The sequence below is a fragment of the Myotis brandtii genome, unplaced genomic scaffold (assembly GCF_000412655.1).
Source record: "Myotis brandtii unplaced genomic scaffold, ASM41265v1 scaffold194, whole genome shotgun sequence".
Classification (NCBI taxonomy): Eukaryota; Metazoa; Chordata; class Mammalia; order Chiroptera; family Vespertilionidae; genus Myotis; species Myotis brandtii.
Genome location: NW_005357232.1, coordinates 2,466,193 through 2,491,439, shown reverse-complemented (window position 1 = coordinate 2,491,439; position 25,247 = coordinate 2,466,193). Strand labels below are relative to the sequence as shown.

The following is a 25,247-nucleotide window of genomic DNA, read 5'->3' as shown; positions in this document are numbered from 1 at the left end:
TTTTTTTCAGACCCACTTTACTCTTTGGTATGTGAAATAAGTGTGTGTACTGATTACATACGGCGAAATAGAAAATTGGATGTTGCTGGAGCTGTAGTTGCCTACGTTTCTGAGCGAGTGCCGTCCGTCTCAGACGGGAGGCCAGGGAGCTGGGTGTACTCCTTGCGTATGTGTCTGGCACGTGTTGGGTGACGTGGGATGATGGAGGCAGTTGTAGGTGTTTGGCAGTTTGGCCCTCTGGGAAACACACCTGGAAACAACCTAGTTGAATTATCCTCAGTAGCTGTTTATGTGTGTGTAAATGCCTAATGCCTAAGAAAAAAAAGAGCTTTAAGTAATTTCTGAAGACCTTCTTCCTTTTTCTCCGGAACATGTAACCTAATCATATCCTATGTCATATGTGTTCAAGGTAATCGATACTATATTTTATCACTTCCAGTGGAAATGTTAGATTTTTGCCTAGAGTTATTGAGGAAAGATATATATATTTAAATTGAACATAAGCAAAATTCTATATAGATGAATATCATTATAAGATCAAGATCTATATAATAAAATAAGTATCATAACATAGCCAGAAGCCTACACTAATGCTAATTGTTAAGGTGGACATAATGAATTACCTGGTACATTGAAAATAAATCAACAGGCACATTTTTGTTATGAGAAATATTGCTGTTTCTATGTGATATTTAGACTAGCAGCTGTATTTGAAATCCTAATCAAAGTTCAGTTTTGTTTAGGCAATGTGATGATTTCTCAAATTTAGAGTTTTATGACATTTTAGTTGTGGTTGATGAAAGACGGTTTCTGACTGTTGGTGCCTGTCTGGAGATGGGTCTGTCAGGTCACAGGACTACTGTGGGGCAGGAAGGATCTATAGAGATTGCCTACGGTACCCTAAGCTCCACCCCCAAACAACTCATGTTATAGGTGAAGAAATAAAAATCCAGAGAGGTGGATTCCCCTACCCAAGGTCACATAGCATGTTAGTGAGTGAACCAGGACTCAGGCTTCCAGCCATGGTCAGCCTGGTTCACCCCTGGCATCAGTAGTGAGCACTTCCCTCAGGCACCCTGATGAGTCCTGAGGAAGGCACCTCTTGCTCCCTAGGGCCTCTACAGGTTGCAGTGCCCCTTCTTTAACTGGATCTCAGCTGGTAGCAAGGCCTGGCCCAGGAATGAGGGGGAAGCAGGAAGTAAGAGGAGAAAGGATGGGAGGGGGATGTTGATCATGGAAGAGTGTATTGTGTCTCTAAAGTGAGATGGACTTTCTTTTGTGACCTGCAAAGGCTCTCTGATGGCCAAAATGCTTTGAGCAGCAGATGGCATCATTTGAATATGCATTCAGCCTTTCAGTGTGGTGCCTTTCAGAAACAATACAAATTGGGGTGAAGAACTCTGATTTCATTTCTGTTTGAATGCATACAGAGGCAGGAACTTGGGGCTGCCTATGAATTTTTGCCTTTTATTCTTATAAGCTTCTTAGGTCACCAAGAGCAAACCACATGACATCATACATATAGAGGAAAGTATCTATACTTGTCACTCTGAAAAATAATTGTTACATGATAAGGCATTTTAACATAAAAATGTCATAAAACCAAATTTCAGGGTTTGTTTTTCTTTCAGCTTCAATGGCTATCTCTGTGATTACTGAGTTACTTCTACTGAGCCCCTTGGAGAACTCATAAATATTGATAAAAATGGTTTAAATGTCCATATATCTGAAAGCTAACATAATTTCTCTTCAGCTACATAAGGTAGATATGGGATAAATATTCTATTTGTTGAAAGAATAAATGGATGAATGAGTGAATGCGGGGATGCTACATTAACAGAGATTGAGCTACTTTAAGAAAACATTTAGCAACATTAGTTTGACATTATTTGGTAGACACAGTAAGGTACAGTATGCATTGCTAACCTCATTAAGTTCCAAATAAAACTCTATACTTTACATCATTTCTACAAGAGGTTTTATTAGATTTCCTTAACTGGTGTCATATTTTTTGGCGAGGGCATTTTTAACCAGCTTCACATAAATAAAGTTCTATTTTGTCACCATGTCATAGTAAAATAAACTGCTTGTACTATGCATCCCAGCCAAAGCCAGAGCAGACGGGGAAAGGATATAAATGTGTCAGTATTCGGGGAGAGAAAACACATAAATGCACATGGCGACTCTTAACTCCGAGGCTCAGCATGATCCTAATTCATTTGGGTGACATTTAGAAAGCTACTCCCAACATAAATAATATGTATATGGTGGGGGGTATCTCTGACAGACACAGAGTTGGAAAAAAAAATGGCCTGAAAGAATGCACATCAGATTTTACAGGTGCTCGGAACCTTAATGTACAGTGATGGATGACCTTTTTGCGAAGGTTGACATAACGTTGAATGGAATGTTTTGTTTATATCTGGTACGACTTTATTGACCAGCACCAAAGGGTAGGACCAAGCTTGGATTTGAACAACCTCTACTTTTTTCATTTTGTGGAAACTGTTTCTATGTCCCACCCCGTCACAGGCAACAGTGCTTAAGTTGTTTCACAGATATCATTCCACAAGATGGATTACCCTCTTTAAAAATAGTCTTAGGCCTAAGTATTCATTACCAGAGGTGAAATTGTTGATGGGTAAATGTGAAAAATTAAGCAGAGAAGGTTTTTTACTACATTTATCATACACCTTTAATCTTGATTTGCCATCTCTAATGTGTCCACAGTTAAAATTCCCATGATTAATGGTGAGTTGCTACTGAGAGTGCCTTTAGATAAAAATCACAAAACTCAGAAATATAAGAGACCAACATGGCAACCAAGCCACCTGAATGATAGCATAGACTTGTCCTCATGGTGCTCTTTCCCATGTGGATGGAAATAGTTATAATGAAAAATAGGGAAAACTTTTAGTATCAATCCAAGTGATAATTTCCTTTCATCACTTAGTAGGAAATTGCCATTATACAAAAGTAATCCCTTTGGGAAAAATTTCTAAGTACTTAGCCATTATCCCTCATTATTTTAGGGTTATATCGTTATTATAACCTCTCAATGCTGTACATTCTTCTTTCTTGATGGTTATACCTTTCAATTTATTTATTTTTTGTTTCCATCTTCAGTCACTTTTAGTTATTTTGCTCATTTACTCATTCAATAAGTATTTTTGAATGCCTACATTGCACAAAGTTTTAAGGAGGGTACAAAGATGCATCAGGCAAGGAACTTTCAAATGGCTTACAAAGTAGTAGATAAAACAGGTGCAAAAATGCCCCCAATATAAGGTATAATGAGATCCATCTCTTTAGACAGTTACAGATAGAGTTGGGAGGTACAGATGCAGAAATAATCATTAGTTCTTACTGAAGGGCCCTGGAAAGACTTCCTAGAATAGGCCTTAAAGGATGCCTAGAATTCTAGCCTTCAGGGGACAGGATGAAGTAGAAAAAAGGGATCACAGGCACAAGGAAAATGAAGACATCTACAGATGAGGGGAAGGAAGTGAGAAGTGAAGAAATCAGAAAATAATGGAAACATAAGTTGGGACCAAATCAGCAAGGACCTTGAGAAGCCTGGCCAAAGATTTCAGGCTTTCTTCCATAGCCAGTAGGTAAGAATTTGAAGTCTTTAGCAGAAACCAACTTGATCAGAACTGTACTAAGGAAGAGCTCTCTAGGATGAGGTGAAGGGTAAAGAGACCAAAGGTGACAGGGCTAGTAGGGAGGCCTTGAGGAGAGAGAGAGTATTCCTGTTAAAAACAAAACAAAACAAAACAAAAAAACATGGAGAAAGGGGGGGCAGTGGAGTAGAAACATGAGTTGGTGCTCACATAAGAGGATCAGAGGCAATTTTTACTGGGGATGATGCATCAAGATAAACTTTCAAGGTTTCAGCCAGTGACTGGGAGAGTCAGTAATAATGCGAGCACATTCAGAAAAAATGGAATGACAAGTTCGGTTTTGGACACCAGAATAACGTGGTTCTACAGAGTCATATTGCATCTGTCTTTGAACCTTCAATTTCTACCAAAGTATGGATGCTGAATAATGTCAGAAAGTTACTTAACAAGCAAATTGCCCCATGTGAAGTGTCCAGTAGATAGTTGGAAAGTCAAGTAATTCATAATTCATTTTCTCTCTTCATAATGTTTATACATAGTATACACTTAAGCATGTATTTATTATCTACTAAGTTTTATTTCTTAATCATAAGAGTGGTTAAAATGCACAAATAGTAAATTATTATTTTTGAATAAATGTCTATATTACTATGTTAATTTCCAAAGTGATAGATTTATATCCTCTCTTTTCAGTTAATACTGAACATATTATTTGAAATATATGGTCTTATGATGAGAAAATTTTTATACTAAAAAATTGTGCCAAAATTAGTTTCTGCCAGTAAAGAACATTAACTTTAAGCCATTTACTTGCAATCTGAAATAAAGAAAATTATCTAAAAGTGTTTACTTCTTTAGTTGTGTCATCTATTGAATATTAGAGTAGGCACAGATTCACATTTTTTCAGTTTGAAGCTAAGCACTTACAATTTTTCATATGTTGTTTTGTTCTATTTTGACTTTTCCTTGTCATTCCATATTCCAGGTTTTATATATGCTTTAAGATTTGTGACTTGATTTTATCAGCTGTTTATGCCATGTTCATATTTAATGTGGATCTTAGGGTTACAAAACAGAAATATGAATGTCATCTTTGTTATTTATCCCTGCCTGCCATTTATACCAAATAGCCCAGAAGTAGTGAGCTACATTGACATTAAATTCAAAAGTTGATGATTAAGAAACATCTTAAAGTTCAGGCACATTGCTGATTAGTAATAGCTTATAGTATGTCTTGTTATCATTAAACCAAATATTTCCTAACATTCAACCCCTGATAAGCAAAAGCAGTGTTTAGACATGGACCATAGCACAGGCAACTGATACTTCAAAACTAAATAGGTACAAGTAAAGATAGAATAGCAAAATGATAAAAATCAAATTCCATAATACCACTGAAGGATCCAGAGAACACTGAGTAGCCACAGCTTGATGATAGATGAGTAACCAGATCTAAATGTTCTGTAAATACCCAGTCATTTGAGCGAAGTCTTCTTAAATATCCTGTTTTTCATACCTGAAACATGACAACTTGAAGACTAAGCCCACACTATGGAAAGTATGGTCTTTTTGCCCAAGAATCATGTAAATATAGGAATCTTTAAGAACATCAACTAGTAGGCAACTCTCCCCCCCCCCAAAAAAAAATAGAGAGAGAGATGCTCTACTTCCTATTTCATTATCTGTACTGCCAAGAACTGAAAGGATGAAGACAATCTTTCATTTCACTGTGATCCTCTTTTTTTTTATTTTTGGCTCATGTTTACCCTGCATTCACTGTACCTGAAGCCAGACTACCTGAAGCTTAGGCAAAAATGAAGCCATTGCAAGATTCTCCTGCCTAGGCTATATATAACCAGTGAATAATTCTGTGAGGTTCCAGAATGCAGAGTCATAGCTGGTGAAATCTCTGGATACCCCCAAAACTTACAATCTGAAGCTCTGAGTTGATTCGTGTTTGTGTGTAGAACACTGCTGTATATCCACAATGGTAGGTCAAGATTGATCTCTCAGTTATGTACTTTCTTTGTAGGAGATACCAGGCTCCCACAGCCATCTATTTCCCCAGTAGGGAAATATAGGCTAAGACATGGCATTGAGTAAGTATGTTTGGTGTGCCTGGGTTTCATTCATTCATTTGTTTATTTTTCCACTGATTTATTCTCTCATTCATTCATCCATTCACTCACTCACTCATTTATTTATTTATTTATTTATAAAAAGATTAACAGAATTTATTATCTTAGACACTGAAGTCAGAAGATGAAAAAAAAAAATCCTTATCCTCATTCAGTAGGACACATACAAATCAACAGCTATGTCATACACTGTGATTACTTCTAAAATAGAACTAATAGGTACCCTGATAGGGTAGGATTAAGAAAAGGTTTACAGTGTAAATCAATGACTCCAAAATGCTGTTGCCTAAACCATGCCTATTCAGGATGAAGTCGTTGGTGGTGTGAAATAAGAAAAGTAAAGAGTACATCTTCATAAAATTAATTTTAATTAAGTCAAAGGACTCATTTTAAAGATGTGTCCTTTCTACTTCTGTACTACTAAAACTTTTCTTTCTTTCATGAAATAATGGTGAGAGTAGGAAAGGGTAACAATTTTTTTCTTGCTTGGCAAAATAAAAACTTGGCAATTCTTTGTTACTTCTCAAGATTAAAAAGAAATTTACTGGCATGTGAAATGTTATAGTTTGAGGACCACCAATATTTGAGGTGGCCTTTTTCTTAGGTTTACCTAGTTTCCAAATCCTGATAACCATTAGAATCTAGTAAATCCAGTTTATTTTTTCCAAAGGCAAGACTACCTGAAAATGTAATTAGCTTTAAATAGGGTAAAGTGTCTTCACAGATAATTCTTCACAGGCAAAGTTATCACATTTCCAATCACGTCCTCTTGTGAACTCCTGGCATTCAACCATGCTTTACCACAAAATTGACCCTAGTTCAACATTAGAGACAGAACAATGTGTAGCATGGACTAATGTCTGCTTCAGTGAGATATATTTCTGCAATAAATAGATCTGTTTGTGCTTCCACTATACTCATAAAAAAAACCTCCAAATTCATCTGCCTCATTGATAAAGAATCACAGAATTTAATGAGGTTTCCCAACACTTACCACTCACCTGAAAGGCAAGTTTCCTCACTGATCCACGTCCCTGGCAGAACTCTGGAGATATAACCAGAGGGTCAGGAGTCTCACTTCCAGGGCCTTAGTGTCTACAGGTAGGGAGCAAATGCCCAGACAAAGGGCCAGGCACCACAGCCCCACTTCCTCTGGGTCCTGGGCACATCCAGTAAAGAACAGGGATTAAGAGCAATAAATATGTCCTGAATGGGATACTTTTACTCTGCATTAGTATCAAAATGCCAATTGTTATCTGACCACACGGCAGAGTATTTGAAAACAATGTGAGCATGTACAGTGATATGTAAGTATTAAAATAAAATATTCTACTGTTTTATAAGCACACACATAGTTAGTTTATTTGTGCAAATTTTAGACTCATTCCTTCTAAGAGATTGGCCTTGTCCCTATTTCTAGAAAGAAAATAGTAACGAGCAGTTGGCATTGTTTGGCTTTTTCTTGCTATTAAATAAAAACCACAGCTCAACTGGACAGTTTTGCAATGGCTAAAATTTAAGTAGAACTAGCCTATTTTCTTAATGTATCATGATGTGCTTAAAATTTAGAATTGCAAAGTGTCAGAGGTGACGGACTTTTAAAGGTAGATTTACAGTTAATTTAAGTTTCAAGAAAGAATTTTTTATTCAATCATGGCACTTTGGGAAAATTTAGAGGTCAAGTAAACTGTTCCTTTCATTTTATGTTTTAGGAAACTCAGGCTTAGAGAACATAATGTTTTCAAGAAGGCATAACCAGCTCTAGACTATATCATTTCAATAGCAATTGAAATACTTAATGTTATTACGTTTTAATTGTTTAATTCTTTGCAAAAACTATGTTTCTTGCACACATATTTAGACAAAATAAGTAACTCTGTTTAATGAACAGGTCTATGGATAAGGAAAGCCCCATTTCCTTTACTTACTCCCGTGACATGGCCAGGGTAATTGACAGGTTTTATGCATCGGTTAATAGGGAGCTTGGAATTTTGAGACAAGAGTGTTGCAATGATTCAAAGACAGTGTCATTATTATATTGCTTAACCCCTGTTTCTGAACACAATTATTGATAGGCTATTTATCTTCATAATAGTTATTTTTTCTTTCTTTTTTTAATGGCAAGAAAGAAGTCAAATTATTGCTCTTTATGTGTAATTTTGCGGCGTAGTCACCAAAACATTGCCTCTGAGACAGATAGAGAAGGCTGCCTCCGTAGAGTGTGGTAGATGGGATTGACTTCTGATCGCTTCCTTTTTTCTTCTGGAGATTCAAGGGCAGGGAGTGCTCACAGTGTGGTTCCTGCAACCATAGCTAGGAAATCTGGGAGTTAGCTTACGGAGCTTTGCATTTGGACTCCTGGAAAGCTGTTGTGGGGAAGCGTGGGATGTATATTCCTCACTATTTGGTTGGAATGCCCTGCCACACTCTGTCTCCAAAATGCAGTCACACTGGGAGGCTTAGGCTTCAATCGATGAATTTGGGGAGGGGCTACAGTACAATTCATAACAAGCTAATAACGTTTGTTGATAAATTACTGGACAAAATAAATGTTGTTTTTCTACTGCAATGCATGAAACATGGCTTTATATATTGCAGCAAATTCTGTGGTCCAAGGTTTCCCCAAATGTGTTCTATGGGATACTCTCAAGATACTCTGTGAAAACAGGATTTACTACATACTACATCCCTGTCTTGGAGAGTCAGGTTATACATCAGCATATTAAAGTTTCTGAGATATACTTCAGAAAAGAAAGCTGTTTTCCTGTATTTAACCTGGAGTCCCATATGTTACATCCACATATTGGATACAGAACCTTCTCTTTCTCTCTCTAAATATATATATGTATGTGTGTATTTGTGTGTGTATAAACACACACACACACACACATCAGTAGATGTCCTTAAAGAAACCCATTGCTTCTTCTTCCTTAAAGAAGCCCACTGCTGTCAATTTGTGTCTATTTGCCCACTTTGGGAAGTGCTTCAACCCATGCTGAAGGGTAATATTCTCAGTGTTGGGGGAAGATTTCTACTTTATCCTGTTTTTCATTTGTATCTCAACTCAACTCCAGACTCTCAGACATGGGAATCTGGAAATGGACATTAAACTGAAAATTGGTATCATGGCAATAACAATAAAAATGAGTTATTTAACTAAGGTAAAAATTACATAAATATGGAAATAACTGTAGAAAGGAGAAGCACTTTGTTTGGGCCTGGGGCCTGGAGGGGATGAGGGATGATAGAAAGGGAAGGGGAGAGGCTAGAAAATTCCTGTGAAAGATAAGGAGCTCATGTGAAAGATGATTTAACCTTTATTGTGGTTTAAAGCTTATTAAATCTGTTTGGCTTACAAACTTGTTCACTTTTTAATTAACTTATTTTAATGCATGACATGAATTTAAAAGCTTCATTGAAATACCTACAAGTATTGGTAACAGTGAATAAAAGGCATGAATTCTGGTAAGTGTCCACCACCAGAATCAAGAAGAGAATGAAGACAATTGCATAGATGACTGTAAGTCAAGATAAAAGGTTCTTACATTATATGGCAAAAGATGAGATAAGGTTTTTGAAACTGCCTGAAAGTAGGGTACTTTTGATTGTGGTGACTGAGACAAGACATTGTTTTTCTTGAGTGAAACTCTCAAGGAAGAGAGCTGGATTGGTAGACACTGGTCTTTTAAAGAATCTACACCTAATTCTGAGCTTAACCAGAACTCATCGCTTTATCTATCTAAGCCTCAATTTCCTTGTTTGTAAAAATGCGGAGTTTGGACAAGGTGGTTTCTAAGTTCTCAACCAGTTTTAACATCCTGTGACTTTTATCCATTAGATCAATTGTTGTAAAACAGATATACAATGCAAACCACATATGTAAACTCAAATTTTAGTCACATTAAAAAAAATTAACAATAATCATAGTTCAAATGCTCAACTGACAATTATGACTAGTAGCTGTCATATTTAGCTGGGCAGGCTCAGACATAGAGCATTAGAAAGCCAAACTTTTCATAACTATTTGATACCCTGGAGTAACTTTACTCTGATTTTCAATGTTGATTATTTTATTTTCTTCTACTAGATGTCTAGTTACTTTTATTATCTTCAAGCAGGTTTTGGTTTAATGATTTCTTATTAGTTTTTCCTACCTCTTTTCTACTTAGCACTACAGAATAGTTTTCTCTGAGTATAAGTTTGCCAGTTATGCCAAACTATCTGCGATGGATCTGTAACTGATCCTTGCTGAGAATGACAAGCTTAACATAAGCCATCTGTGTTCTAACGTAGCATCGAAACTCATGCTACCATGTGTATCTAAGGAAAGTATGTAAATCTATACACCAGCTAACTCTAAAAATTGATTGCTTGTGACTTGTATTATCCCAGCTCACTAGGGTAGCAAATTTTAAAAATTGGAACCTTTGACCTCATCTACATGTTCTGAGCACCCAGGTATACATACCACAGAACTTATAGCTGTGCCTATAGTTGCGTGGATGCATGATGTAGATTTGAAGGTAATTGCACACGTAGGAACTGGGATTTCTAAACTGATGTGTCCAAATTTCCACCAGAGCTAAAGCGCCTTCTTATTAAAACTATATTTTCCTGTGCTCTTATAAAATATTCATACTTTGAAGTAATGATGGCTCCTTCTTAGAGGAAAAATACATATCTAGTTACTAATCCAACATTCCCTGAGAAGTTCTCACTATTTCTACACATATATCACTTAAAATAGAGTCATGCCTAAAATGTGTTTTGGGTGCAATACTTCTAAGTCTTAAAAACAGTCCCTTCTAAGAGGAAAAATGAATATCAGGTTACTAATCCAATAAAACTTGAGATGCTTTTGCTACATATGTTCAGATATATATCGTTTAAAATAAAGTACTCCCTAAAATGTGTTTTGAGTGTCACATTTGAAAGGGAAAATGTGTGCAGGTGACCAAAACTCTCTGGTTTTAGTGGCACAGAAGTAAATCAGACCTCAAGTACCATCAGATGTGGGTGTCTGTATATGAGAGACCGTTTTGGAAAAGTCTGTGTCATGCATTTCAGAGCAGACATGATAAATCATCGTAAGCTGAGGACCACCACTGTGTTTGTGGAGCAAAATCCCAGCCTTTCTTTGCTGGATAATAAATGATCTCTGGGCTGGAAAGGATCATATGTTTCAGACTGGCCTAGGACACACTATCTTTGAAGCCAGTCTTCTAAATTCACCTGTACACATCCTGCATTATTACTCAGGTGTGAAGCAGAAGTGCTTTTTGTCTTCAAGGCTGAAAGGCCCTTTAGTTTAAATTATGAACCTTCTCTGGTTTTCTTTGAGAAAGTAAAATAAATGCTGTAGTGGTTACTAGTTGTAAAAAGTTGTTAAAATACACAGGTTCTGCCCCATTTCCAGTGAAATGCTGTGATTTAAGAATGCCTGTTTATGTTACTTGGTGTGCAGCTGAGCTATGCAGGTAGATGTAATTGGATTCTCTTTCTCATTATCACTTATGGGCTGTTTAAAAGGCAAGCTGAAACAGCCTAAGAGCCAACTACTAAATAACTTTTAGAAACTTTTGCTGAGCACATAAGGTAGGGTGAGGAGGATTGCAGAATATGGAATTAAGTAAATTCTCAGCATTAAAAACAAAACAACATATTATAACCCTGACTGGGTATCCCAGATGGTTAGAGCATCGTCTGGATCTCCAGTCAGGGCATATATAAGAATCAACCAATGAATGCGTAAGTGGAACAACAAGTCTCTCTCTCTCTCTCTCTCTATCTCTCTCTCTCTCTCTTTCTCTCTCCTACCCTTCCTCTCTCTCTCAAATAAATAAATAAATAAATAAATAAATAAATAAATAAAATTTAGAAAAGCATATTAGAAAAAAGAAATAGTTTCCAGGATGGGTTTGCTACCTGACAGACTGAAAAAAGTTATAATATTATGCCAGAAAACACATATAAAATATTACAACATGATCTGAGTACAGGTTGGTTTGTGTTAATAGCTCATTTCCATTATCTGTCAAGTTAGATTTCATGCTCTGGCCATGACACGCCGACAGCCTGGAGGGACTATTGAGATTGCAGGGGTGGCCATCGTTCAGTGGCCTGCTAGGCTGGACAGTTGTTGAGTGAAACCAACTGTTACTTGGATTTTAATTAATTGGACATTTGAGAATTGTGACAACACATTGAAGTAATGATTTATGGAAGAAAGATTTTACCTACTCAGTATTTAGCAGGTCTTTTTCTTAACACTGATTACATCAGGCAGGCAGATGCGTGTATAAAATAGAAGTTTAAGGGAACACATGTTAATTTCATTGAAAATTTTAGAAACACAAGTACTACGTTTGTTGGAATTACTATTGCTGTTATTTACCTATGGGGTTATATATTTATCAGCATTAATAATTGATAAATCATGAGTTTATTTATGGTACTCTTAATTAAACTTAATGAATTACATTTAAAATAACCACACGCACACACTCTTCCTCATGCATTGATGATGACTAATGGCTAGTAAATACAGAATTATTTAGAAGCAAGAGGAGTTAATCCTTGCATGTACCCATGGTGTGTAAGATTTCAGACACTGTTTCAAGCTTTTAACATTCTATTTTAATATACTATTTACTATATTCGTACAGTGTGAAAATAAAGAAGTAACTTGGCATTTGCAAACTTATTTCATACATTACTTTTGATTGCTAATATCAATCTACTTATTTCTTGTTCTGAATCTAATATTATTTTTATGTTTACAACATACTTGAGGTAGGTATTCACTAATTTATCTGATGCCTTTATCTTGTACTGACAGAAGCATGAACATCATTCACATTATAGGTACATCATGGGACCAGAGAGCTTCCTTATATTCATATATCCAAATATCTAGTTTTGAACAGTGAAATTTTTTCAACTTTTTTTCTTTATTGAAAAATATGAGGTATGCTTTTATTGTGATAAATACATATAATATAAAATTTACCATGTTAATCATGTTTAAGTGTATAGCTCAGTAGCATTAAGTATATTCACATTGTTTTGCAATCATTAACTCTCTTTCATCTTGCGAAACTGAAACTCTCTACCCATTATACGAGCACAATGACTCCATTTCCCCTCCTCCCAGTCCCTGGCAACCACTATTCTGCTTTCTGTCTCTAGGAATTTGACTACCCTACTACCTCATATAAGCAGAATTATGCAGTGTTTGTCCTTTTGTGACTGGCTTGTTTCCTTTAGCACAATGTTTTCAGGGTTCATCTATGTTGTAGCATGTGTCAGAAGTTCTTTCTTTTTAAGGTTGAATAATATTCCATTGTATGCATATACCACATTTTGATTATCCATTCATCTGGCAAACACTTGGGTTGCTTCTACTGTTTGGCTATTGTAAATAGTGCTGCCATGAAGATGTGTGTACAAATATCTCTTCTAGTCCCTGCTTTCAATTATTTTGGGTCTATGACCAGAAATGGGTTTGCTTGATCATCTGGTTTACATTTGTTTTAAATAGGATAAAAATGCATTATATCACTTGGATACATGGTATTAATTCACATTTCTACCTCCTTTTGTAGCAATATGCTTAACTTTACTCTCTCCATTAAATGAAGATAACTTTCCTTATTATTCAGTAGTTTTGAAACAAGTATGGGAGTGCTTCTTAAATGAATAACGACCTCTGCTTTTACACTCCAAGGTAGTCCAGAAAAATTAGAATAATAATCTTGGTCAGAGGAAAGAAGGTTTTTTGTGGATCTAATTTTAGGGTACTCAGTCTTGGTTCTCTGTTTTGTTGGTTTGGTTTCTGCAGAAATGCTCATTGTACTTAAAAAATGACAAGAGATGGAATGGGCTGCGAGAAAGTGAGAAACGTGGAGTTTATCATTGCTGATGAGGCCACCGGTAAATTCTCTGGGCTTAGGATTGCTTACAGATGCGCAGTGGTTTTCGGTCGCAGTCACTTGTTCATGCCTGTGCCGAGTGGGCCACTTGGAGCCCACCCCCCTGGTGCTGGAACAAATGTCTTTCTCCTCAGACTGTCTGGCTGAGGGGGAGAAATATCCTGTCACTATCTGCATGTTTCCTTGTATGCAGTGTGCTCCTCTCCCCGCACGGTTTCCCAAGTCCTAACCATCTCCACCTTCTTCGGGAAGCCTTCCTTGACACTATCATCTCCACATCCCCACCCTGAGCTAAAGGCAGGTCCCTTGCTCTGGGTTTCCATAGCAGTCTATCTGAGCCCACTGTGGCTTTCACTTTCTTCTGCTGCTTGTCACAGGTCTTTCCCCTGCCGCTAATGGCAAGCTCTGGTTGATCCTATCTGGTCCCATAAGCACGCTGGGCTATGGTCCCACTTGTGGACAGACTTCAGGACCTGATCCTAACAACTGGCCTAAGGGGAGAAAATCCTTTACCTCTTCATCAAGGTCACCTGAAAAAGTACAGAGGTGGACACAAGACTGTGGCTCTGTGATGTGATTGGCTCTGTGATGTGGGCGTAGGGCAGAGGTTGTATTTATGTGAATTTGGGATGTCAGAGGGCATTAGGATGTCCTTTGAAGGAAGCCTCTCTTGCCAGTGAACTAGGGACTATCAGTTTATGTTTTCCCTTGTATTCCTTCTCATAAATTTACTAATAATAATTTCAAATAATATAAAGATCTATTATTGCAGATTCTCTCAATTAATTAATCAAATTTCTTACTAGGAGGTTTCCTAGCCAGCCAAAGGGTACTTGCTAACTGGAAGGCACAGTCAGGTGGTGTAGGGACAGTCCTGTTCTACCTATACATTTTCTCAGAGAAACCACTCCGACCTGACCTGGGAGAGCTCTCAGGTTTGGGCCCGAGTACGCTGTATGGAGCCAGAGGGGCCACGCTGGCCGTCCTGCAATTTCAGGAGAACCCAGGTCACAAGGGCAATTGATTTTGTTCCCTCCTGTTGCAGCAGAGCAGTGACCTCGAGGGGCAGAACCAGTCCTCCACTGGTGTGACACTGGGACTAGTTCATCCATGTGCCCTGAAATAAACTTCTAGATAGAAATCTAAAATATGGTATGAAATAAACCCAATTATATTAGCCAAGATACTGGTTTTTAAAGTTGAGCATCAGTACAGTATATAGCAGTGATGGCGAACCTTTTGAGCTCGGCGTGTCAGCATTTTGAAAAACCCTAACTTAACTCTGGTGCCGTGTCACATATAGAAATTTTTTGATATTTGCAACCATAGTAAAACAAAGACTTATATTTTTGATATTTATTTTATATATTTAAATGCCAATTAACAAAGAAAAATCAACCAAAAAAATGAGTTCGCGTGTCACCTCTGACACGCGTGTCATAGGTTCGCCATCACTGGTATATAGGATAAACCTTAGGCACATGGTTTAGGTGTGAGACATCAGGTTAATACAGAGGATGAAAACAGGTTGCTCTCCATGAGTAAAGATGAGGAAAAGGTTATTAACAGGAAAGAATGTGTTCATGAACCTCCTTAATCATGCATTAGCTAAGAACTAGGCCAGCTATCTAAAACAATGTAGCTGCTTGATAAAGCAAAGCAGATCTAGACTAAACCATGGGGTACTTGCATGTTAGTAACCTCAATCAGTACTCAATTTTGGAAAACTTGACACCTAACTTACCACAAGGTAAGTCTTGTTATAACCTTAGTATGATTTGACCCTTCTGTGTCTTCATCATAAAATCATTACCAATCTTTCCATGAATAACAAGAAATTAGGGGATAGATGTAGTCCTTTGAACATTTATAGGGACGGTGAACTGAAATCCATTCCCTAGTGTAGAAAAATATAATAAAACCTTTTCTTTAGGAAATCATAGAATCTCACAATTGGAAGAGACCAAGAAGTCACTGGAAAAACTTAACTGATATATGACTCCCCTGATGAGTAATAGTAATTCTGCCTTCGCTTGCTCACATCAAACTGGGGATTCATTGCCTTCGAAGGCAGAAGCTCTCTGTTAAAACCAGAGCTTTTCCCAGTCCCAAAAGATACTGGAGGCAGGGCTCAAATTTAAGCCTGCCCTTCTACTAAAAATTCTGTGAAGAAAAATAACTATACTTCTGCACATAATATTGACATTTGAAAATTCCAAATTTACTGTTACGAGATATATGTAAGTAGTGTTTGGTGATTTATGTCCCAAATACAGACAGAATTTTACAAACATCTGTCACTTGATTTCATAAAAATTGTTTGCCTGACAGAGAATAGACTAGTGTGGCCAGGTTTGGCAGAACATATCAAGGGAAGAGAAAATTGCACTAACCTTGTTTTTACTGTTATATTTTTCTCCACAATGGGTCTTGTTACTCCTCATCACCCCCACCCCTCCAAATTTTCTCTTTGTCTTTGGAGAAAATTAAAATCATAAAATTTGGTTGCATACTTAGGTAAATCAGATGTGTGTGACAGAAAGCATAAATTAAAATAATGTGTCCTTTTCCCAGCATGCCTCTGAGACCCTAAAGAAAACTACTCTTGTCTGCCTTCTCCACTAGGTGCCAGCACAGCTCTGCTCCCTGCTCTTGTTCTTTTCTGGAGGTGGTATTTCAGCCAATCCTCCATCCATGGACTTTGAATGTCTTGTTTATTTGTTTTGTTTGTTAATTTTTACTAAACTTGACCAAAAAGATTCACATTAGACTGGCTTTCTAATCTCTAAGAATTTCAGTTTCAAACACTGTCCAGGTGTGATGAGTTTAACTCATTATACGTAGCAAGATCTTTTATTTTTAGTCTGAAGTCAGTATTAATTGTGAAACAATGTATAATAGTTAAATTACTGAAAATTAAACAACTGTGTAATATAAATAAATTTAAATAGGCATGTCACATTTTTAATAAGAACAAAATTTTAGATGCTTACCAGTTTATTATTCAGGGATTAGTTTTTCAATTTGATAACAGTTATTCCTCCCTTATAGTTGTATATATAATTTAATGTATCATTTGTTTTGCTTCATCATATTCAAATTTATTTGAAAATTCTTATACATTTCAAAATGAAGATAATACATTCTGTCCTTTACTTGTTATAGTATCCTAAATTAAGTATTTATTTTCACCTACTCTCAAAGGTTTCATTATTTTAAAATTTAGTTTTTAAAATAAAAACTTGAATTTTTCAAAAATTAGAAGTTCACATTTTAACTACCAAAGAATAATAGTATATAAAATTATTTTGGGAACACATAGTTTTATTTAATTTTGTATATCCTAAGCTATGTAAGAAAATACAATAAAATATTCCATGCCATAACTAAATATATACCATACATATTCTACCTAAAAAATACTATAAAATGCAAATGAATGTGGTAAAAGTATTTAAATAATGGGAATGATATTATTCAAGATTTATATCAAAACTCTATAAATTTCAAATTTATTTGATGTTATCTTGACAATGTAAGTTAAAGCTATAATCAGTATTATTGTCATCATTCCTATTTTTTTAATGTCAAATATATAGTCAAAACATTTTCTGTACAATTGTGTGAAGAATAATCTTGTAAATTGATGAGAGTCATAAAATGTTGACTTCCTAAATTGTATATTTAGACTAATGGCATAGCTTGATTTCTAAAAATGTTAGATGATTTATTTCCTCTGTTTTATGGTATATTATGGGATAGAATCATTGATGTTACTGATCACACACACTGTGGAAAAGACCACTGTGTGCTCTGAGAGTTTGGTTGGATACTATTTAGTGTCATTTGGAGTAAAATTTGGATTATTCAAATTTTAGGAACCTTCTGGACCTATAATAGATATAATACATACTGCATAATTCTATTACCTCCATTCTGATTGTTTATTTTAATCTGTAGAAATATTTTGTGTTCAGAAAAAAAAGAAAAGAAAACAGAAAGCAATGAAGTACTGTTTAATCTGAAACAGGTTTTTTAAGTTCAGTCTCAGAAGCAAGATCAAATGACCTATCCAGTCATTCTCTATCTGTTATTCCTTCCCAGGACTTTTCTCGAGTTTCTCAGATCGGCCCGAATCCTGGTTGGAATACTGTATTCTGTACTTTGTCCGTTTTCAGCATCAGGCAATCATAGTATGGTCAGGGTTCTATCTAACTTCAAAGATGGTTATCTGTAAGTTCAAAATTCTTTGTTGCTATGAAGTTCAATAAAAAGATTTTAGTGTTGAATTCAATCCAAACCACAGGATAATTAAATTCATTTTTTTGATATGTTGCATGGAAAGATATTATGTAATTAAGTTGCTTGCATCTTTGCAATTTATTTTCTAAAAAAAAAAAAAAAAAGTCAGGCTATTAACTATATACGGCTATTAAAGAAAAGTGCGCCGAGTGTCCTGGCAGTACATCGCTTTTTCTGTGTTTGATTTAGGCAATTGTAAAAGGACACCACTCATGCCTTTATACTTAAAATGCTGTCATTTCCACCATATTCTCCTATTTTTAGGAGTTTGGGTTTATAGCTCAACCATTTTTAAAAAAAAAAAAAAACACCCAATCTACATTCAGATTAGTAAATTTCTTTTTTTAATATGACAGAAAATTTTACTAAAAATTGAAAATCAATGTAGTTTTATTCATTTGAATTTGAAAGAGATCACACGCAAAAAAATCTCAGTGGTTTCAAATACATTTCTGTTCTTTTTCAACTCCAAACTAGCTTAGTTGTGCAGTAAGATAATGTTATAACGTATTAATTCAAAGAGACTGCTGATGGTGTATTAATTCAAAGAGACTGCTGATAGTTTTTAAAGCTGACTGAAGTTAAGTATACCTATGGAACTTTTGCCATAAGCATTTTAGACTCTATGTTTTAAATTTTCTTGTGAGATTCCCTCTCTATAAAATGATGTGGGAAAGTAGGTGTGTTGACAGCTAAGGTGATTTTTTACCGTCTATTTCAGTGCATCGCGGAGAGCTAATGGGGAAACAGATCTCTAGGAAAGCCTGAAGTGCAAAGGGACCCTGAGTATAAAAAAGAAATGTGAAATAGTCAGCAATTATATTTCCTTCTTTCTTACAGTGCATATTCTTAGTGACTAAAGTTGTCCATGTGTTCTATCCATTCATTTCAGACTTTGCTCTCTAAGTGTTGCTGCTCTCTAAGTGTCTTTAAATGGTGCTGTTTCTTTCAAGTCCCGAGTCTTCTGAATCCACTTTGGGGAGATTAATAAAACATAAGTAGAACTGTACGTGCACAACTTATTCACATATGTGTATAAATATTGAATGCTTTCCCCTCAAAGAACCCATTGGTCTATTTGATATAATATACTTTTTAAAAAAAAGGCTTATTTACAAAGGACGACAAAAGGCAGATGGTTGTGAAAGTGCGAGAAAGGAGAGGGACTGCATTCTGGGAGATCTGAGGAAGCTCCAACTAACCTGGAGATGGTTGGTCCGAAAGACTTAAGGTGGACAACAAGAAGATTATGGGAATAAGAAAGAGGGATGGTCATGTTTACCCAACAGAGTCATTTTGTAAAAATGCTGTCTTCACAAGCAATGCATGGGAATATATTCTTTTCAATCATCTTACAGGGAAACAAGCATGATAGAGAGTTCATATTTACATTTCTGCCTCTGGTTCCAGCTTATTGGATCAGGAAAAAACAAGCTGTCCCTCTTTAGTTCTTTTAAATAGAGAAACATGACTTTCTTTATTTTTTTCCCCATAAATGTCTGACCACAGATTAAAGTTTACTAAATATTGTTACAAATTATATGGGAAACAAAATTTTTCAACAAAACCTCACTATTAAGCAAAGGCTGTTCTATGAAATTAATATATACACCAGACACATGTGTGAGGGCACTTCATTGATTATAAACAGATTCATAATTTAAGTTGTAAATTCTGTTAATTTATTTAAAATACGATTAGATTTTCAAAAATTTGATTCACATAAAACTTTTCAGAAACAGAAGCTGAAAGTCGTGAATGATTACTAACTAAGCATGAGAGAGTTAAATTTGAATATATTATAGGTTGACATATTTCAATGATGTAATGAGAAAAATAGATTTCTGGTGTTTTTTTTTTATATAAATTTGTGTTTTGCTCATCACATAAGCCATACCTATATATACAATCCTAACTTGACTGTTTTTCATCAGGTTCTTGTTTAGAAGTTTATGAGATTAACTGATTGCTAAGGAGCCCAAATTTCTTCATGGTAAATTCTATTTGGTCATTAGGATGAGTACAATAACCAGATGTGATCTTGGTGATCAAATTAGATTGACTGTTCAGTGATCCAATGGATTGTTTTGGCAATCATTTGTTATTATGTATTGAAAAATCAAAATCAATCAAGCAGAAGAAAGCCCATTTGGTCCTACAGAGAGACAAACCTTGGTGGGATGCAGCTTTAGAAAGGAGTCATAGAGATGGCAAGGATCCCACCTGGCTGTTCCTCTAACGCTGTGCAGAGCGTGATGGTCTCCACCAGTGCCTTGCTTGCCCCATCAACAAACAAGGTGGTCTTTCCCTCGAGATGAGCTGTGTCATCTGGCATCAGGTAAACCTGCCTAATTGGCGATCAGCAGACTCCTGTGGAGTCCGGGTCAAAGGCTTGGGCACAATCCACCCTGTGCCATGGGGACTTGGTTTGTTGTCATCCATGAGTCAGTTTTAATCAACATCTAGGTGTTGCCAGGAGAAGGTTTCTCTAAGAAAGATAAAATAAGAAATTCAACAGTGGGGCTGGCATATAGCTTAACAACATGCTTTCAGAGGCTATGTTTGAGAAAATAATCTAATAGTGAAAAGGTAGACCTCTCAGGCCTCATTCCCTTTCAGAGCACTCAAAGGAGGGAAAAAGTAGCCAAATATATTTACTCCCTGAAAAAAAGAATAATAAAGTGTTCTCTTCAGAATATATCCAAAGTAACAGATTGATTTAAAAACAAACATATTTAGCTAACCTACACTTGTTTACTATATACTTTCGTTTCTTTGTTCCTTAGATATCTATCAGAAACTCGGTCCTCAAAACAACAACAAATGGCCTTCTCCTCAGTGCCAGGAGTTTTTTGAGCACTTTCTGTCCTTTCTTACCTCGCGGCCTTTGCATTCACTGTGCTCTGCCTGGATTGCTCTTCTGCCTCTTCACATGGCTAGTTCTTTTTCCCTTATATAGAGCATCTATATCAGCCTATCTCTCTCTGCCCTGTTGCTCTATCCTATTAATTTTATGTTTGTTTCATGTATGATCCAAAATTATGTTGACATAGTTTCCTTTATTATTTCTTACTCTCCACCACTGTATTTCTGTCATCTTGAACAGTGACAGGCACATAGTAGGTGTTGAAAGAGAGTCAGAGGAGTGAGTGCTGCCCTTTTAAATGTACCCATCACATACATGTTGCCACTAGGCAGCCCATGTCCAAAGGAAATCAATGTCACTCTCTACTCTGCTGCCCCAGTCATTGCTTTTTTAATATGGTTAAGCTACAGCATCTTTGCTTTTCCCTTGGCATATTGTGTAGGCATTCTTAACTTAGTCTGTTGTTCTTGAAGGAAAAGTCAGTCAGGGAACACCTGTCCATTCCTGATTACCCCAAGTGAGAACAACACTTCTGAGGGTTCTTCATCAGCCGTATTCTTTCTAGGCACCCAAGGCAGTGTGGGACAGTGTGGGCCAACCTGGGGCAGGGCACGGTCAGCATCACTGCAGTTTAGTTGGACACAGTACTTTCTACAATGTGAGGTTTTGTTCAACAACAGGCATTCAATCAACCAGCAAAAGAAAACTCAGTAGTGCTCTGAAAAGAAGCACATATTCAGCAAACTATCCTGCCTTTATTTTTCCTTTCTGTCTCTTGAGCTGAAATGTAATATCTGTCTGACCCTGCACTGTAGAAAGGATTCTGGCTGCATCCTTGTATTTCCAGTTACACTATCACAAATGGACTTGGAGCAGCAGAGTGTACATGTGGCAGGAAAGAGGGAAAGCTGCTCTCTCTGTACACACAGTTATTATGTATTGAAATGAAAATCAAAGTTTGTGATTCTTCTAGAACACCAACTTGAGAAATTATATGATTTTTCTTCTGGATAATCTAAAAAAATAAATGGAAAAAATAAAATTCATTTTAAAACTATCATATTGAAGCCCGTCCCCCCCCCCTTAAAAAACAATATATATACCTATATTATTGTTCTTGGTATTTCTGCTGATTAAAAAGAAGTGAAAATAGATTTTGCTCCACAATTCATGCACTTTGAACAGATCTGTGAAGGAAAAGGCTCCCAGAGAGCCTTTGGGTGATTTTTCCATTTATTCTGAGAAGTTCTTATCTGTGATTTAGTTATCTCTTTGCATTGTCAACACTTCTATCACAAATCAGTTACCAAAAGTGGAAAAATTGTCAGTGTCTTTGAAAGCTAATGCAGGGTTGTAGTAATCATTTAAAGGGCTTATCTATCTGCCTGAGCAGCACAGAAACTGAGAAAAGACAAACAGTACAAACTGGTGGCCAGGGTACCGGGAATGGAGAGGGGAGGCGAGGGGGAGGGCAATGAAAAGCATTCCAGTCTGTTTGGTCCTTCACAAATCCTGCGGAGATAATAGCTCATCCCATCAAGCCCTTTCCTTGCTTTCAGGAAGTGCCACACAGGTAAATGAAGAAATTATTTGAAGAGGGATCATGATGGGTGTGGACTGTTTGTGATTCAGCTTGGAAGAAAGGCAGATGCGAGTTTCTTTAGCCTGACTAGGATTGATTTCCCCTGATGGGGTTCTCACAACCTCTGTGATTGTTAGCCTGAGGTTTGTAAAACTGATAGTACAGATAGATAAACACCCAGTACCAGTAGCTGAAGGAACTGTGGGGTAATTTACCTTTGAGTAACTATTCCATCACTTAGAAACAAATTGTTTTTTCCTTGACATCCAAAGCATGCAGAATTCTACTCTTTAAACTTTTAGGACTCTATATAAGATGTCCTCCTCTTTTTTTTTTTTGTCTCTAGAGGATCCAGATATATTTGTCTTTTAAAAGAAAAACCTAAAAATATGTTATTTTACAGAGATTCCAAAATTTAAAACAAAAAATCTTTAAGTGTACATAACATGTTTTTCAAAGTTTGATATAAACATGTATCACAATAATATTTGAAGGGTGCTACTCCACTTCCAGGTGTCTTTGCTAGATTTACAAGCTTTGTTTGATTCTGTTTAAAATATGCTATAGTATGATGCAGTCAAGGAGATGGCAGTGAGGAAAACTTGGAGTTAAACCTTCTAATCAATCAGATGTTAAACTGCGACAATAATGAAATCATGTGGCTCTCCTCCACTAAATATTCATGGTGAATGTAGATATTAGGTGGCTCCAATATAAGCCTGTTTGTTCCTAAAAAATGATTTAGTTATCAGGGCTTGACTGGGAAGAGAATCATAGTGTGCACAGTGATGCCATCTTTCACATAATGAGGGAATCCTTCCAACAGCTACCATGTTAGAGTTGGTGTTGCGAACAGCGCACCTCTCCAGCTGAACTCTGTGTCAGCCCCTCGCCTGCGCAGCATGCTCCATGCCAGGATAAACTGAAATGGAAAGATGTGAAGAGTAAAAAAATGTAATTATGATTTAAAATTATCCTGTTAGGAGATTCCTTCAGAAGATTAAGGGGCTTGGCCAGAACAACATTCTGGGTATTGTGTGGACAGTTCAGAAATCTAGACCAGCCCAAAGCTTTAGGATCCTGTTTGGAGGTGGCAGTGGCAAAGTATGGAATTTAGACTGGATTGAAGCCTTCTGGGATCTCCTGAATTAATCATCCCCATCTTAAATATTCTGATAGGATTACTGAGAGTCCTGGTGACAGCCCTCAGGAGAGAGCTGAGAAAACAGGAGGTTGTAGAGGCTGGATATGTATGTATGTATGTATGTATGTAAATATGTACATACTAGAGACCCGATGAACAAAATTCATGCAAGGGGCTTGGCCCTCACAGCCACGATGGCCTGCCTTGGCCCTAGCAGCCCTTCTTCATCCAGAAGGTCATCAGAAAGGTCGTTCAGCTGTCCGGTCTAATTAACATATTACGCTTTTATTATTGTAGATGATTTGCCCCGGGTAGTTGTGGGTAGGGTGTTTGAAGTATTTTATGAAATGAAACCTTAAAAGTGAAAAATCAAGCCTACTAGAAAACATAGTAGGTGCTTAATAAATGTATCTTGAACAAAGTTTTGGGAATAAATGACATTAAACATATCAAAGTTTCAAAATCTCATCTCCTCTACCGTGTGTGTGTGTGTGTGTGTGTGTGTGTGTGTGTGTGTGTGTAAAATCTAAAATCTAAATAGAGAGCAAGAGTGAGAATTTAATAACTACATTTTATAAACTAAAAGCAGAGAATTCTACCACCTTCTTTTCACCCCATAAGTCCTGGAGAATTAGAAGGTAAGTGGAAATGGCATAGGAACTAGGATCATTAATTTCACTCAGTGGTTGGTGGCTGGTGATTTATAGTTTTAATATAAATGAAGAGTTAATTCCCAAGGGGTGACATTCTTTTACTTTTTTTTTATCTCCTAAGATAAAAGAGATACCGATTTGGTAAAATGGAGAATTTGAGTCCACAAATTTTAAAGCCCTGGCATGTGTTGCTCAAAAGTTGTGTTAATTACTAGAATTTGTGGGCTTACTCTTGCTTACTTTAATTATAGAGATTCACCTTTCTAAAGAGATCTATTCACCTTTCCAAGAAGTGTGTGAGGTCCCCTGGATTAAAATCAATAGTAAAATGCCTATGCTTTGCCTGATATTCAAACAGCAGTTCTCTACTCAAGTCCTGGAAGATTAATAATGATGTAATTTCCACCTATTGTCCAAAAAAAGCCTATTTTTAAAACAATTCTGGTAGAGGAGAAACCAAGATGGCGGCATAGGTAAACACCTGAAATTACTGCCTCGCACAACCACTTCAAAAATACAACTAAAAGACAAAACGGACATCATCCAGAACCACAGGAAGGCTGGCTGAGTGGAAAGTCTACAACTAGAAGGAAAGAGAAAAGCACACTGAGAATCAGAGGAGGTGCGGAAGTAAAGTGCAGAGGTACGGAGGCGCACGTGGAAAGGGCTGGCAACTGAGGACGCTGTTGTCTTTTTCAATCAGGAGGGAGACACAAGCTCCCGATGGCCCTGGACTCCAGTTCCAGGCGAGTCTCTGGGGACCCAGACTCATACGGGGAGAAACTGAACTGGCTGGCAGTGGGTGGAACTCGAGGGTGGCTTTCTCTCAGAGATGCTTCCAGCGATTACCGCAGACACTGAGACCCGGGACCTCTTAGGGCAGGGCTGAGGATCAGCCATAGCTGTTTGCTCCGCCCTGTTGATTCCCTGAGACCCCGCCCCACCCAAGCTGTGGCAGAGGCTTTTGCATATGAATGACCTGGCCCTTTGCAATCTAAAATTACCTAA

General features: G+C 36.8%; 1 protein-coding gene across 2 annotated transcripts in view; it reads left to right on the top strand.

The window, feature by feature from the left end:
• Positions 1-25,247, top strand: part of SLC25A21 (solute carrier family 25 (mitochondrial oxoadipate carrier), member 21) — a 541,855-nt gene that overhangs the window by 251,327 nt on the left and 265,281 nt on the right. The window lies entirely within an intron of this gene.